The sequence below is a fragment of the Rhinopithecus bieti genome, unplaced genomic scaffold, assembly GCF_001698545.2.
Source record: "Rhinopithecus bieti isolate Rb0 unplaced genomic scaffold, ASM169854v2 scaffold_33652, whole genome shotgun sequence".
Classification (NCBI taxonomy): domain Eukaryota; kingdom Metazoa; phylum Chordata; class Mammalia; order Primates; family Cercopithecidae; genus Rhinopithecus; species Rhinopithecus bieti.
This window is the reverse complement of record NW_016814761.1, coordinates 6,075,077-6,087,268: the sequence shown is the minus strand read 5'-3', so window position 1 is coordinate 6,087,268 and position 12,192 is coordinate 6,075,077. Positions and strand designations below refer to the sequence as shown.

The following is a 12,192-nucleotide window of genomic DNA, read 5'->3' as shown; positions in this document are numbered from 1 at the left end:
GCCTCCCGAGTAGCTGGGACTACAGGTGTGTGCCACCATGCCCGGCTAATTTTTTGTATTTTTAGTAGAGATAGGGTTTCACCATGTTGGTCAGGCTGGTCTCGAACTTCTGACCTCAGGTGATCCACCCACATAAGCATCCCAAATTGCTGGGATTATAGGCGTGAGCGGCCGTGCCCAGCTGAGGAAGATATAATATTAACCAAGACAGCACAACAAGAGCTATAAAGGGAGGTCCTTGGGTTTGTGGGGAAGCCACAGGGACTTAACCTACAAAGAAACACACACCTTGCTTAGTCTGAGACTCTTTGCTTGAAAATGAATTCTCATGGGGAACTTTTCTGCAACCCAGGACACTTTTAGAGGAATTCAGAAACACTTACCGAGAGCTTCCTGTGTTTTAGGTGCTGAGATATGATGCTGAGGCCAAAAGAGGCATGGTCTGTGTGATGCTTAATACTGAGTGTCGACTTGATCGGACTGAAGGGTGCAATGTTGATCCTGGGAGTGTCTGTGAGGGTGTTGCCAAAGGAGATTAACATTTGAGTCAGGGGGCTGGGGAAGGCAGAGCCATCCTTAATCGGGTGGGCACCACCTAATCGGCTGCCAGAGAACATAAAGCAGGCAGAAAAATGTGAAAAGAGAGATGGGCCGCGCCTCCCAGCCTACATCTTTCTCCTGTGCTGGACGCTTCCTGCTCTCAAACATCAGACTCCAAGTTCTTCAGTTTTGGAACTCAGACTGGCTCTCCTTGCTCCGCAGCCTGCAGATGGCCTGTTGAGGGACCTTGTGATCGTGTAAGTTAATACTCAATAAACTCCCCTTTACACACATACACACACATATATATCCTATTAGTTCTATCGCTCTAAGAGAACCCTGACTAATACCGTCTGTCTCCTACATCTCATGGTCTCACTGGGAGACAGATGATAAGCATTAACCAAATGACCCGATGAATGGATGAGCAGGTACAGCTTGATAAGTGTGGGGCCAGGGAGAGAAGGGGTGCTCCGGTTGCTTTTAAAAAGGGGCTTTGATCCAGTTTGCCATGGATGTCTTTGCTGGGGGGAGCCCCAAAACTTGAGCAGACTTTGATCAGATGCGAAGCAGAGAGAACAGTGTCCCAGGCAGAAGGCCAATGTGTGCCAAAGCCAGAGGGGGACAGAGGAGCCTCAGGCCAGCATGACAGTGCCCTGTGAGGGAGGGGCAAGGAGGTGGGAGAGGAAATGCTGAGGTCCCAGGGCTAGACTTAAAAATGTCACCTATGGGCCGGGTGCAGTGGCTCACGCCTGTAATCCCAGCACTTAGGGAGGCCTAGGCAGGTGAATTACTCGAGGTTGGGAGTTTGAGACCATCCTGGCCAATATGGTGAAACCCCGTCTCTACTAAAAATACAAAAATTAGCTGGGCGTGGTGGTGGGCACCTGTAATTCCAGCTACTCAGGAGACTGAGGCATGAGAATCGCTTGAACCCAGGAGGCGGAGGTTGCAGTGAGTCGAGATCGTGCCACTGCACTCCAGCCTGGGTGACAGAGAGAGACTCCATCTCAAAAAACAAACAAAAACCATCACCTACGGCCATTCAAAGATTTCATCATTGGAGCTCTGTAAAGCCAGAGACCGAGTTTAGCAGGATTTAACTGACACAATCAGTGTTCTGAAGAGGTCGCTCTGGTCAGATTCTCTTCTGCTACCTTCCCTCCTCTCCTACCTACTGGGGTCCTCGGACTGGAGCCAAGGAGCAGAGAGGCTGAGATTTACCACGACGTGACAGAAAGGGCTGTCATTTCATTTGAGCCAGCCGCTGCACAATGATTGTCATCTTGCCAATTACCATCCTGTTTCCAAAAGCACTTTACTGCTGAAGAATGAATGGGGCTCGATATGGCCTTATATAACAGTTGGACTTCCTTGCCGGCTTGAAAACGAGCTCCTGTCAGACTATCAGCCCTTAAGAGCATGCCTTGGATCTGATAAACAGACGTTGACAAATGGGAGGTTGGAAGGTGGTGCCAGGCTCTGTGGTTTGGACTGGTCCTACGAGCGAAACAATAGAAGAGGCTAACCATCTGCAGAAGAGAAAAGAGGAAGGGAAACTCAGCCTGAGACACAAAGAGGAAGTGTAGGAGACAGAGGTGCTACAGTGGACGAGGTCCTAGTCCCACCCCTGTTACTACAGCCTTGCAGACTACTGCCTGCCCACCAGCAGGATGCCACGTTTGTAAGGTGAGTAGACGTTCTGTTGATTTCACTAACCTTCCTTCCTGTGATGCCTCCTTCAGGAATAAAGGGGTGGATGAGGTTGCAAGGATGGAGGTGGGAAGGAAGAGTGGCAGACAATTCTGTAGAGAGCTTTTGCAGATGATGAGTTGCCCTTCACGCTTGCTGATGTTCACTTAGAAACTGTAAAGCCTTTACTGCTGTTGCCATTGGATGGTTTTGGACAGAGCTAGGCACATTCTCTTGCACAGGGCTACTTGAGACCATGGACAACTGGCCAGAGACTTGGCTGCAAGTCTACCCTGCTGACCTGTTAGGAGTTCGGGGAACCACACAGAGACCCCACTTGGGCATACTTATAGGACAACATCTATTATTTGGATGGACAGGAGACGGAGACAAGATCTGCTCAACCAAATCCACTTCCCCAGCTTTGATCATGTAGGCCACTGTTAGGCATGTATTCTCTTAAATGCAGCCCGAAGAATCCCCAGTTAATACACCAGAGGGCCCCCTGAATATTCTTGCCAAAGCCTTTGAGTGTGCAAGGCCTTGAGCCAGCAAGTAAGAATTCCATTCCTTGTGTTGTGCTGCCCTGGTGGATTTCTGAAGCGGTGCTATTTGGCTCTTTCTTGATACAATGCATGGTTTAGAGAAGTAGCTCTTCAGATTTTATTCCCGGAGCCTTCTTCTTTTTAAGACCCATCATGTGGCTGGAGCAGGGCTTCTCTGCCTGAGCACTATTCACCTTATGGGCGAGATCATTTCATGTTGTGGAATGATGTTCCATGTGGCAGGGCATCCCTGTCTTCCACTCACTAGATGCCAGTAACACCCTCCCTAGTTGTGACAACCAAAAACGTCCCCAGGGAGCAGAACTGTTTCCTGTTGAGAACCATTGGACTAGAGGAATAATCTAGAATCAGATTTGTATACTGTCTACCAAAATTCTAAGCGTCTCTCTCTGCTAATCTACCTGTTTCTTTACCTGTGTCAAGACTGCCATGCAATCTTGGTTACATTCTCATTCACAGCTAGGATGACTGTAGCAGAACTATCATAAAGAGGGAGGGCCATCTTCCTATGGCCTCATTGGTTTGCCAGAAACACTTGAGCAAATTCTGGGTCACTGCTGGGCAGAAGTGAGGACTTGAGAAAGTGTTCAGACAGCTGCTTCAGAGCTCCTCTCACAGTTAGACTGAGATGGGGGACAGTCGAGAGGCTCAGTAACGTCCATGGATTTGGCCCCAAATTGGCTATGGAGAGTAGGCTGGAACTTTGGAAAACAATAATAGATTGCCGGGCGCGGTGGCTCACACCTGTAATCCCAGGACTTTGGTAGACTGAGGCGGGCGGATCACAAGATCAGGAGATCGAGACCACCCTGGTTAACACGGTGAAACCCCGTCTCTACTAAAAATACAAAAAATTAGCTAGGCGTGGTGGTGGGTGCCTGCAGTCCCCCAGCTATTCAGGAGGCTGAGGCAGGAGAACGGCGTGAATCTGGGTGGTAGAACTTGCAGTGAGTGGAGATTGCACCACTGCACTCCAGCCTGGGCGACAGAGTGAGACTCTGTCTCAAGAAACAAACAAACAAAAAATTATAGATTTTATTTTCTTTTCTTTTTTTTTTTAGACAGAGTCTCATTCTATTGCCCAAGCTGGAGTGCAGTGGTGCGATCTCATGCCTAAGTCTCCCCAGTAGCTGGAATTACAGGCGTGCGCCACCATGCCCAGCTAATTTTTGTATTTTTACAAAATACAAAGATGGGGTTTTGCCATGTTGGCCTCAGGCAATCCACCCACCTCGGCCTCCCAGAGTGCTGGGATTACAGGCATGAGCCACTGCGCCTGGCCAATAATTTTTGTATTTTCTTGTTGGAGGCCATCACTCCTAGATTTGAGATGAGTTAGGTGTCAAAACAGGAAGCGGAGCTTTTGGTAGAGTGAAGAGGCATTTCCAGCACCCACATGGGCCTTGAGAATCAAGAGACCTCATTGCAAGGAAATGCTCTTGGATGGGAAGTGAAGGCCCTGCCACTGGTGGGGCTCACTCTGCCCACAAGGCCAAACAGCGCCCAGTCTCAATGGGGGAACCTGGGAGTGTCGGGGTTTTGTCTAACATCTTGGAATGATTCATTCTTCTTCTGCTCTCAATCAAATCCACTGGCCTTGTTGAAGACCTTCCCATCATCACAGATCCCTGTTTTGCATAAAATAAATTGGAACCAGTGGCGTTGAATGAAGCAAAAAATGGAGCTCTGTGAGAAATACTTGTCCTCGCCCCAGTAAGCCGGGGGCGGCTTTTCTTTACCAATGCCTCCTTCCCCTTGAAAACAGGAAGTCACCATGGCCAAAAGAAAATGAGTTTCCAGCCGGCTGGGTCAAAATCCAGACTCCACCTCCCACTCCCACCTGTGGGCTCCATGTCAACCTGCCCAACTTTCTCTCTGAGTCTTGACACCAGCAGCTGACTAAGCCCCTGTCGACGCAGCCCTCCTCTTTGACCTGACCTTTCTGGCACTGTCTCTGTTCTCGTTCCGGGGGAAGCTTCCATCTTGCTTCTCATCTCTCCTCTTGGCCCCCTTTCTTAATCCTTGGAGTGCAGGCAAAACTCTGAATGTTTTTTTTCCTCAGATAAATTGTAAAAAGGGGCAGGCGCCAGAGTTGTCCAGCCCGCACTTGGTATTCTTACCCGCCCTGGCCTAGGGTTGAAGAGGAGAACTGTCTGAATTCTTCAGTACAGGTTTCTGACCTGAAACACTTCATGAAGTTTCTTTAATTACAGGAGAGTGAAAACCCTATGCAAACTTTCTTTTTCTTCTTCTTCCTCTTTTTTTTTTTTTTTTTTGAGATAGAGTCTCGCTCTGTCGCCCAGGCTGGAGTGCAGTGGCGTGATCTCAGCTCATGGCAACCTCCACCTCCCAGGTTCAAGTGATTCTCCTGCCTCAGCCTCCTGAGTGGCCGGGACCACAGGTGCCTGCCACCATGCCTGGCTAATTTTTTGTATTTTTAGTAGAGATGGGGTTTCACCGTGTTAGCCAGGATGGTCTCGATCTCCTGACCTCATAATCCATCTGCCTCGGCCTCCCAAAGTGCTGGGATTACAGGTGCCAGCCACCGCACTCGGCCACAAACTTTCTTAGATAAACAAAGAAATTTATTGACTTATGTGGTTGAAAAGGCCAGTGGCTTCAGGCATGGCTGGATCCAGGGGCTGAAGGAGGCCATCCGGAATCATTCTCTGTTTCTCTCTCTCTTTTTTTTTGGAGACAGGGTCTTACTTTGTTCCCCAGGCTGGAGTGCAGTGGCACAATCACAGCTCACTGCAGCCTTGACCTCCTGGGTTCAAGCAATCCTTGCCTCAGCCCCCCAGGTAGCTGGGAATACAGGCAGGCTCTACCACGCCTTGTTAATTTTTGTATATATTTTAGAGACGAGATTTCGCCATGTTGCCCAGGCTAGCCTCGAACTCCTGAGCTCAAGCGATTTGCCCGCCTCAGCTTCCCAAAGTGTTGGAAATCCAGGCATGAACCGCTGTGCCCAGCCATTCTCTATTTCTCAATATTGCTTTCCTCTCTTGGCTTTCTTCTGAGGCAGATTGTGCCCTGTGAAACCCTGACCACCAACTTCTGGCTTACACCTTATCACTGTAGAAAGTCCAGGCTAAATGCACATTGGACAGGCAAAAGTGGTGCTGCTGCTTGCCGCTGCCCAGACAATAGAGGTCATGCAACTGCCTGTGCTTGTTTTGTTTTAAAACTTCTCTTTATGTTTTCTGGTCCTTCTCAAACTTTGAACAGGGAACGTGGGCTTAGTCAGAGATATTTTGGTTGCAAACAGCAGACATCTACTCAAACTAGCTTAAGCACTAAATGCTTTCTTTTTTCCAGGGATTTCATGGTCACTTGGGAAATCAAGGGCAGATAGTGAGGCCTGACTTTGTGGAGGCTGTCAGAGGAAATCAGGAATCCATTAAGAATCAGCACGGTCATCTCACTTTCTCTTCATGATCATTCGTCTCTGATCATCCTCCCGCATTAGCTCCAGTCTTCCTCTCTGTCTGATTGTTTTGCTTTTCTATGCTGGTGACAGGACACCTCTTAAACAGGTACCCGGAGGCAGAGGTGGCGCTTGGGCTTCCGGGTACCTCTTGCTGGGATCTTAGCTCACAGCAACCTCTGCCTCCTGAGTTCAAGCTATTCTTGTGCCTCAGCCTCCAGAGTAGCTGGGACCAAAGGTGTGCGCCACCACACGAGGCTAATTGTGTTGTATTTTTTAGTAGAGATGGGTTTTTGCCATGTTGGCCAGGCTGGTCTCAAACTCCTGGCCTCAAGTGATCTCCCCAACTCAGCCTCCCAAGGTGCTGGGATTACAGGTGTGAGCCACCATGCCTAACCTAGAGTATTTGTTTGCCAGGTATTTGAAGACTAAGCAGACAATAGATTAATAACCAAAACAGCAGGTGTAACTTTTATAAATAGAAAAATTAAAGATCATAGAATTAGCACTACCAATGGTTTAAATAAAAATCCTAGGCCAACATGGTGAAACCCCGTCTCTACTAAAAATACAAAAATTAGCCAAGCATGGTGTCAGGTGCCTGTAATCCCAGCTACTCCACAGGCTGAGGCAGGAGAATGGCTTGAACCTGGGAGGTGCAGGGTTGCAGTGAGCTGAAATCGCACCACTGCACTCCAGCCTGGGCGACAGAGTGAGACTCCATCTCCAAAAATAAATAAATAAATGAAAATAAAAATCCTAAATAGATGATAAGAATTACTGATGAAAATAAATAAAATTTTTTCTTCAAGCAAATAAAAAACATACTACACAAATCACAAGATTTACTACTTTTACAATCTTATTTAAATTTTAGAATAGTTTTACATTTACAGAAAAATTGCAAATATAATACAGAGTTTCTATAGGCCTTGCAATCCAGTTTCTTCTATTGTGAACTTCTTATATTACTATTGCATATTTGTCATAATTAATGTTTCTACAGGCCCCCCAATCCAGCTTCTTCTATTATGAACGTCTTATATTACTATTGCGTATTGTCATAATTAATAAAGTAATACTTATGCATTTTTAGTAACTAAAGCCCATACTTGATAGACATTTCCTTAGTTTTCCCCAATGTTGTTTCCCTATTCCAGGATACCACATGACATTGAGTCGTCCTATCTCCTTATGCTCTTCTTGGCTGCAGCAGTTTCTTAGACTTTCCTTGTTTTTGATGACCTTGATGGTGGAAGGCCAGGTGGGTGGATCATCTCAGGTTAGGAGTTCGAAACCAGCCTGGCCAACATGGTGAAACACTCTCTCTACTAAAAAAAAAAAAAGAAATTAGCTGGGCGTGGTGGCAGGCACCTGTAGTCCCAGGTACTCGGGAGTCTAGGCAGGAGAATTGTTTGAACCTGGGAGGTGAAGGCTGCAGTGAGCTGAGATTTCATCACTGTACTCCAGCCTGAGCCACAGAGTGAGACTCCATTTAAAAAAAAAAAAAAAAGATGTTTTGTAAAGCATACCTCAATTAGAATTTGTCTGATGCTATTCTCACCAAACAGACTGAGTTTAGGGGAGGAAAATCACAAAGGTGAAGGCCCTTCTCATCACATCCTATCAAAAAAGTACGCACTGTCAACACGAGTTATCACTGTTGATGTTGACCTTGACACCCCGGCTGTGGTTGAGGTTGTGTTTGCCAGGTTTCCCCACTATAAAGTTACCTTTTTCCCCTTCCTCTTAAATCAACCCCTTTCTTAACCTGTTGTGTTTATTGGTCCATGTAGTGTCTCTGCGCTTGATGCATGACGATGCATTTGATGCAAGAAGGGAAATAGAATGTCATACCATTGTCATACCATTGAAATGCATTTTCCAAGACCATCCTGACCAACATGGTGAAACCCTGTCTCTATTAAAAATACAACAATTGGCCAGGTACAGTGGCTCACGCCTATAATCCCAGCACTTTGGGAGGCCGAGGTGAACGGATCATGAAATCAGGAGATCGAGACCATCCTAGCTAACACGGTGAAACCCCGTGTCTACTAAAAATATAAAAAATTAGCCAGGCACGGTGGTGGGTGCCTGTAGTACCAGCTACTCGGGAGGCTGAGGCAGGAGAATAGTGTGAACCTGGGAGGCGGAGCTTGCAGTAAGCCAAGATGCGCCACTGCACTCCTGTCTGGGCGACAGAGCGAGACTCCATCTCAAAACAAAAACAAAAACAGAAACAAACAAACCAACAAACAAAATTAGCCGGGCATGGTGGCACACAACTATAGTCCCCGCTGAGGCAGGAGAATTGCTTGAACCTGGGAGGTGGAGGTTGCAGTGAGCCGAGATCACACCACTGCACTCCAGCGTGGGTGACAGAACAAGACTTTGTCACCAAAAGAAAAAAAAAATGCATTTACAGTAGAGTTTTTTTGTTTAAAAAAAATTCCCCTTTTCAAATACGTGGTTTTCTCAAGGGACGAGAGCATTCTGTCTAAAGCACTGCTGCCCTCAAAAAGAAACACTGGAATGAGCTTTGGTTTCTTTTCCATTGTGACAATTTCCAGATTTGAATAATTCACCACAAGCGTAGATCTCTCTCAAGTCTCCAGTATTCAAAGTACTTTGAATTTGTGGAAAAACAGAGTTATCCAGATGGTTGGGGCTGGCAGTTCTCTGGGGTACATACAAAGTGTGCTTTAGAAATACATGATTGCCTAAAGAAACTGCTTTGTAAGCCTCCCTACAAGATAAGAGAAACTTTTTTTTTTTTCCCTGAGATGGAGTCTTGCTCTGATGCCCAGCCTGGAGTGCAGTGGTACCACCTCAGTTCACTGCAGCTTCTGCCTCCCAGGCTCAAGTGATTCTCCTGCCTCAGCCGCCCAAGTTGCTGGGACTACAGTCGCCTGCCACCACGCCTGGCTAATTTTCATATTTTTAGTAGAGACGGGGTTTCACCATGTTGGCTGGGCTGGTCTCAAACTCCTGACCTCGTGATCTGCCTGCCTCAGCCTCCCAAAGTGCTGGGATTACAGGCATGAGCCACCATGCCCAGCCAGATAAGAGGAACTTTTGTTTTAAACAAACAATCCTGCACCCAACTGCTCTGTGTTGTATTTAAAACTTAATTTAGATTATTAATTACAAATTTCAAAAATCAAGTATATTTCACTTTTTATCAGTAATTCTTATCATTTATCTAGGATTTTTACTTGAACCACTGGTGATGCTAATTCTATGATCTTTAATCTTTCCTATTTATAAAACATCTCTGTGCCCCAACAACTTCATCATTGTTTTTCTTTTTTTTCCCCTCAAGCTATTTTGGAGCTAAATAAAAATCTAAACATTTGGGCCGGGCGCGGTGGCTCACGCCTGTGAGCTGAGGTGGGCAGATCACGAGGTCAGGAGTTGAGACCATCCTGGCCAACATGGTGAAACCCCATCTCTACTAAAGATACAAAAAATTAGCTGGGTGAGGTGGTGGGTCCCTGTAATCCCAGGTACTTGGGAGGCGGAGGCAGGAGAATCGCTTGAACCCGAGAGGTGGAGGTTGCAGGTTACATTTTTCATTTGTGGCAGCCATCCTGCTTTGCTAAAGCTGCCAAATATTTAATGTCTAAAAAGGGAAATAAAGGACACTTTGAGTTACAAGGAAGAAGAGAACTAGATGAAGGATAATGCTGTTTTGAAGGGTGTGTTCATGAAAGGAAAATATTGTGTATTTTGGGGTGGTTGGAAAGCCCCGGAATGGTGGATTTTGCTGATAAAAGTTTGTTGCCCTGCTAATGAGCTACTTTGCTTCTCTAGGTACCCACCAAGCTCCCAAGTGGGTTGGCACATAGTGCAGGCTGGAGAGTGAGCAGGATGCGTGAACCACGTCTTATCTCTGTGGGATCCTCTTCTTACACATTGTCTTCATCAGCAGGCTTCTGGTGAAAGACAGGGATGGCAAGTGACTGAAACCCAAGGTGATGATCCATTGGCTTCCCCCAAATCAAGGAGGGGCAACTCACCAAGCCATGACAGGCATGACACTGCTGCTGGGCCTCACAAATGGTCTGGAACCAAGGGATGGGTCCGTGATATTCTTCCTGGCAGAAAAGGCGGACATCAACTTGCACAAGGTAGACCTCTCATTAGCTCAGCTGGGGTCAGGTGACTGCTCCTGGACTAAGGGATTGGTTCATCTGGAAACTGGGCTGCCATAGGAACCACAGGGTCCAGAGGGGCGGGGTATAAACAGGAAAACTAAGAGTTCCCTGTTCAGAGGAAGGGGAGTGGTCTGGGCAGGCAAAACTGTTAAGGCCAGCGACGCTAACCTGATGATGAGCACGGAATTAGAAAGTGATAGATGTCTCCACATCTGGTGTTTCTCAGTGTGTTTCCTAGAGAGGAAAGTAGAACATACTATTCTGTTTTAATAGGTTGCCTGGTGGGCCATCCTATCATCCCATATCCTCACGTTCTGTTAATATGTTGGTATTTTTCCTTCTAGTCTTTTCTTTCCTCCACCCCCCACTCCAGGCTACTGGTTTCTTAGGCTGCCGGTTTTTGCTTTGCATGAGACTAGACTGACTTTTGGATTCTTAGCTAACTTCCAAATCTGTGAGCTTTTTTCAAATGAAGTTGGAATAGTCGCCCTAACCAGTTATATTGACAGGAAACTCGGTGAAAAGATCTTTTAACGAATTACTTTTCTTTGCTTGCCAGTTCTAGTGAATCTTGAAATGTGACTCTTGAAATGAGACCATTGAAAATGACCAGGAAACTCTGGCCACTTGGTCCCATGAAACAGAGGGCCCCCGAAGTTTGGGATAACAAAATCATTTCCAAATTTTGACCTAGACATTACAGGCTGGAGGACTGCAGGCCAAATGTGACCCAGATGTGTTCTGTTTGCCTCATACAGCTAAAAATTTTCAAATTAATTACCAACCTTTGAAATCAAGAACTTTATCTGAATTTTGATCTTCTCTCTAGATATGGGGAGACGTGGCCATGCCTGGCCAGCGTTCCTGAACCACACATTGGCTGGATTGCTGTGGGTGGGGCAGACTTTGTTGCTACAGAACCCCAGACCCCCCGTTACCCACTGGAGTTATTTACAAGGCCTGCCTGGTCCCTGTATGTCAGTGGCTTCAATCTGGCCATTCTCATTGGCTTGCTGCTCCTGGAGCTGCCCATGCTGAGAACCATTCTGTTCCACCCAGCCAACAGCCAGTGGAACTTTCCTGACCCCTCCTGGGCCTGAAGCCCCAGAGCCAGGACCGGGCCTTTGTGGATACTGATGGCTGGAGAAAATATCTGTAAGACTCTCAGGAGGGAAATGCTAGGTGCAAAACTGCACAGGGCCTATCATCCTCGGGTAATTTAGAAATACGTGCATATAAAATTATCCCTATCTTGGTGTTTCTGTTTGGGTTGTTGCCTCTGTTCTCTGATCTTCATATCTACACCAACATTTTAACAATGTAGAATTCCAGTACATGTGCATTTCACTTCTAATTTACATATACTCTAAGTAATTTTCCAAAAACGTTCTCATTGCATATTTTGCTTACGTATACGCACTCTTCAGCGTGCATACCCTCCACTCCCATGCCTTAGCCACACCTCATCCCTAGTGGATGGGAACCCATTTCCACTTTCAACTGTTATCTGTACCTTATCCTGCACAGGTTGTATACACAAACCATGCTTACTGTATTTTGTGCATGATTTATGGGATTTTCAAGAGTAATTCTGACCATGCCCAGTTCTTTTTATGTGCACTGATTGAGAACTCAAGGTAATTCTTGGGGAGATAGGGCAAGAAAAGCAGAAACCAGAAAGAAGGCAGGAAGAAGATAGACAAGATCTGGATCTGCATGGGACTTCCATTCTAGGAAGTGGGAGCTTTCAGCTGAGCACAGCAAGGATGCAAATCTGGGCTTGCCAGGTCCAGAGGTATTTGCATAC

At 46.6% G+C, this 12,192-nt stretch overlaps 1 long non-coding RNA gene across 1 annotated transcript in view; it reads left to right on the top strand.

Annotated features, from left to right (window-relative positions):
* The first annotated feature begins 2,145 nt into the window (after positions 1-2,145).
* LOC108515350 (uncharacterized) overlaps positions 2,146-12,192 on the top strand; it is a 57,287-nt gene continuing 47,240 nt past the window's right edge. Inside the window, exons 1-2 of the long non-coding RNA XR_001881506.1 lie at positions 2,146-2,229; positions 10,042-10,358. This is a non-coding gene — a long non-coding RNA (uncharacterized LOC108515350). The remainder of the gene's footprint in view (positions 2,230-10,041; positions 10,359-12,192) is intronic.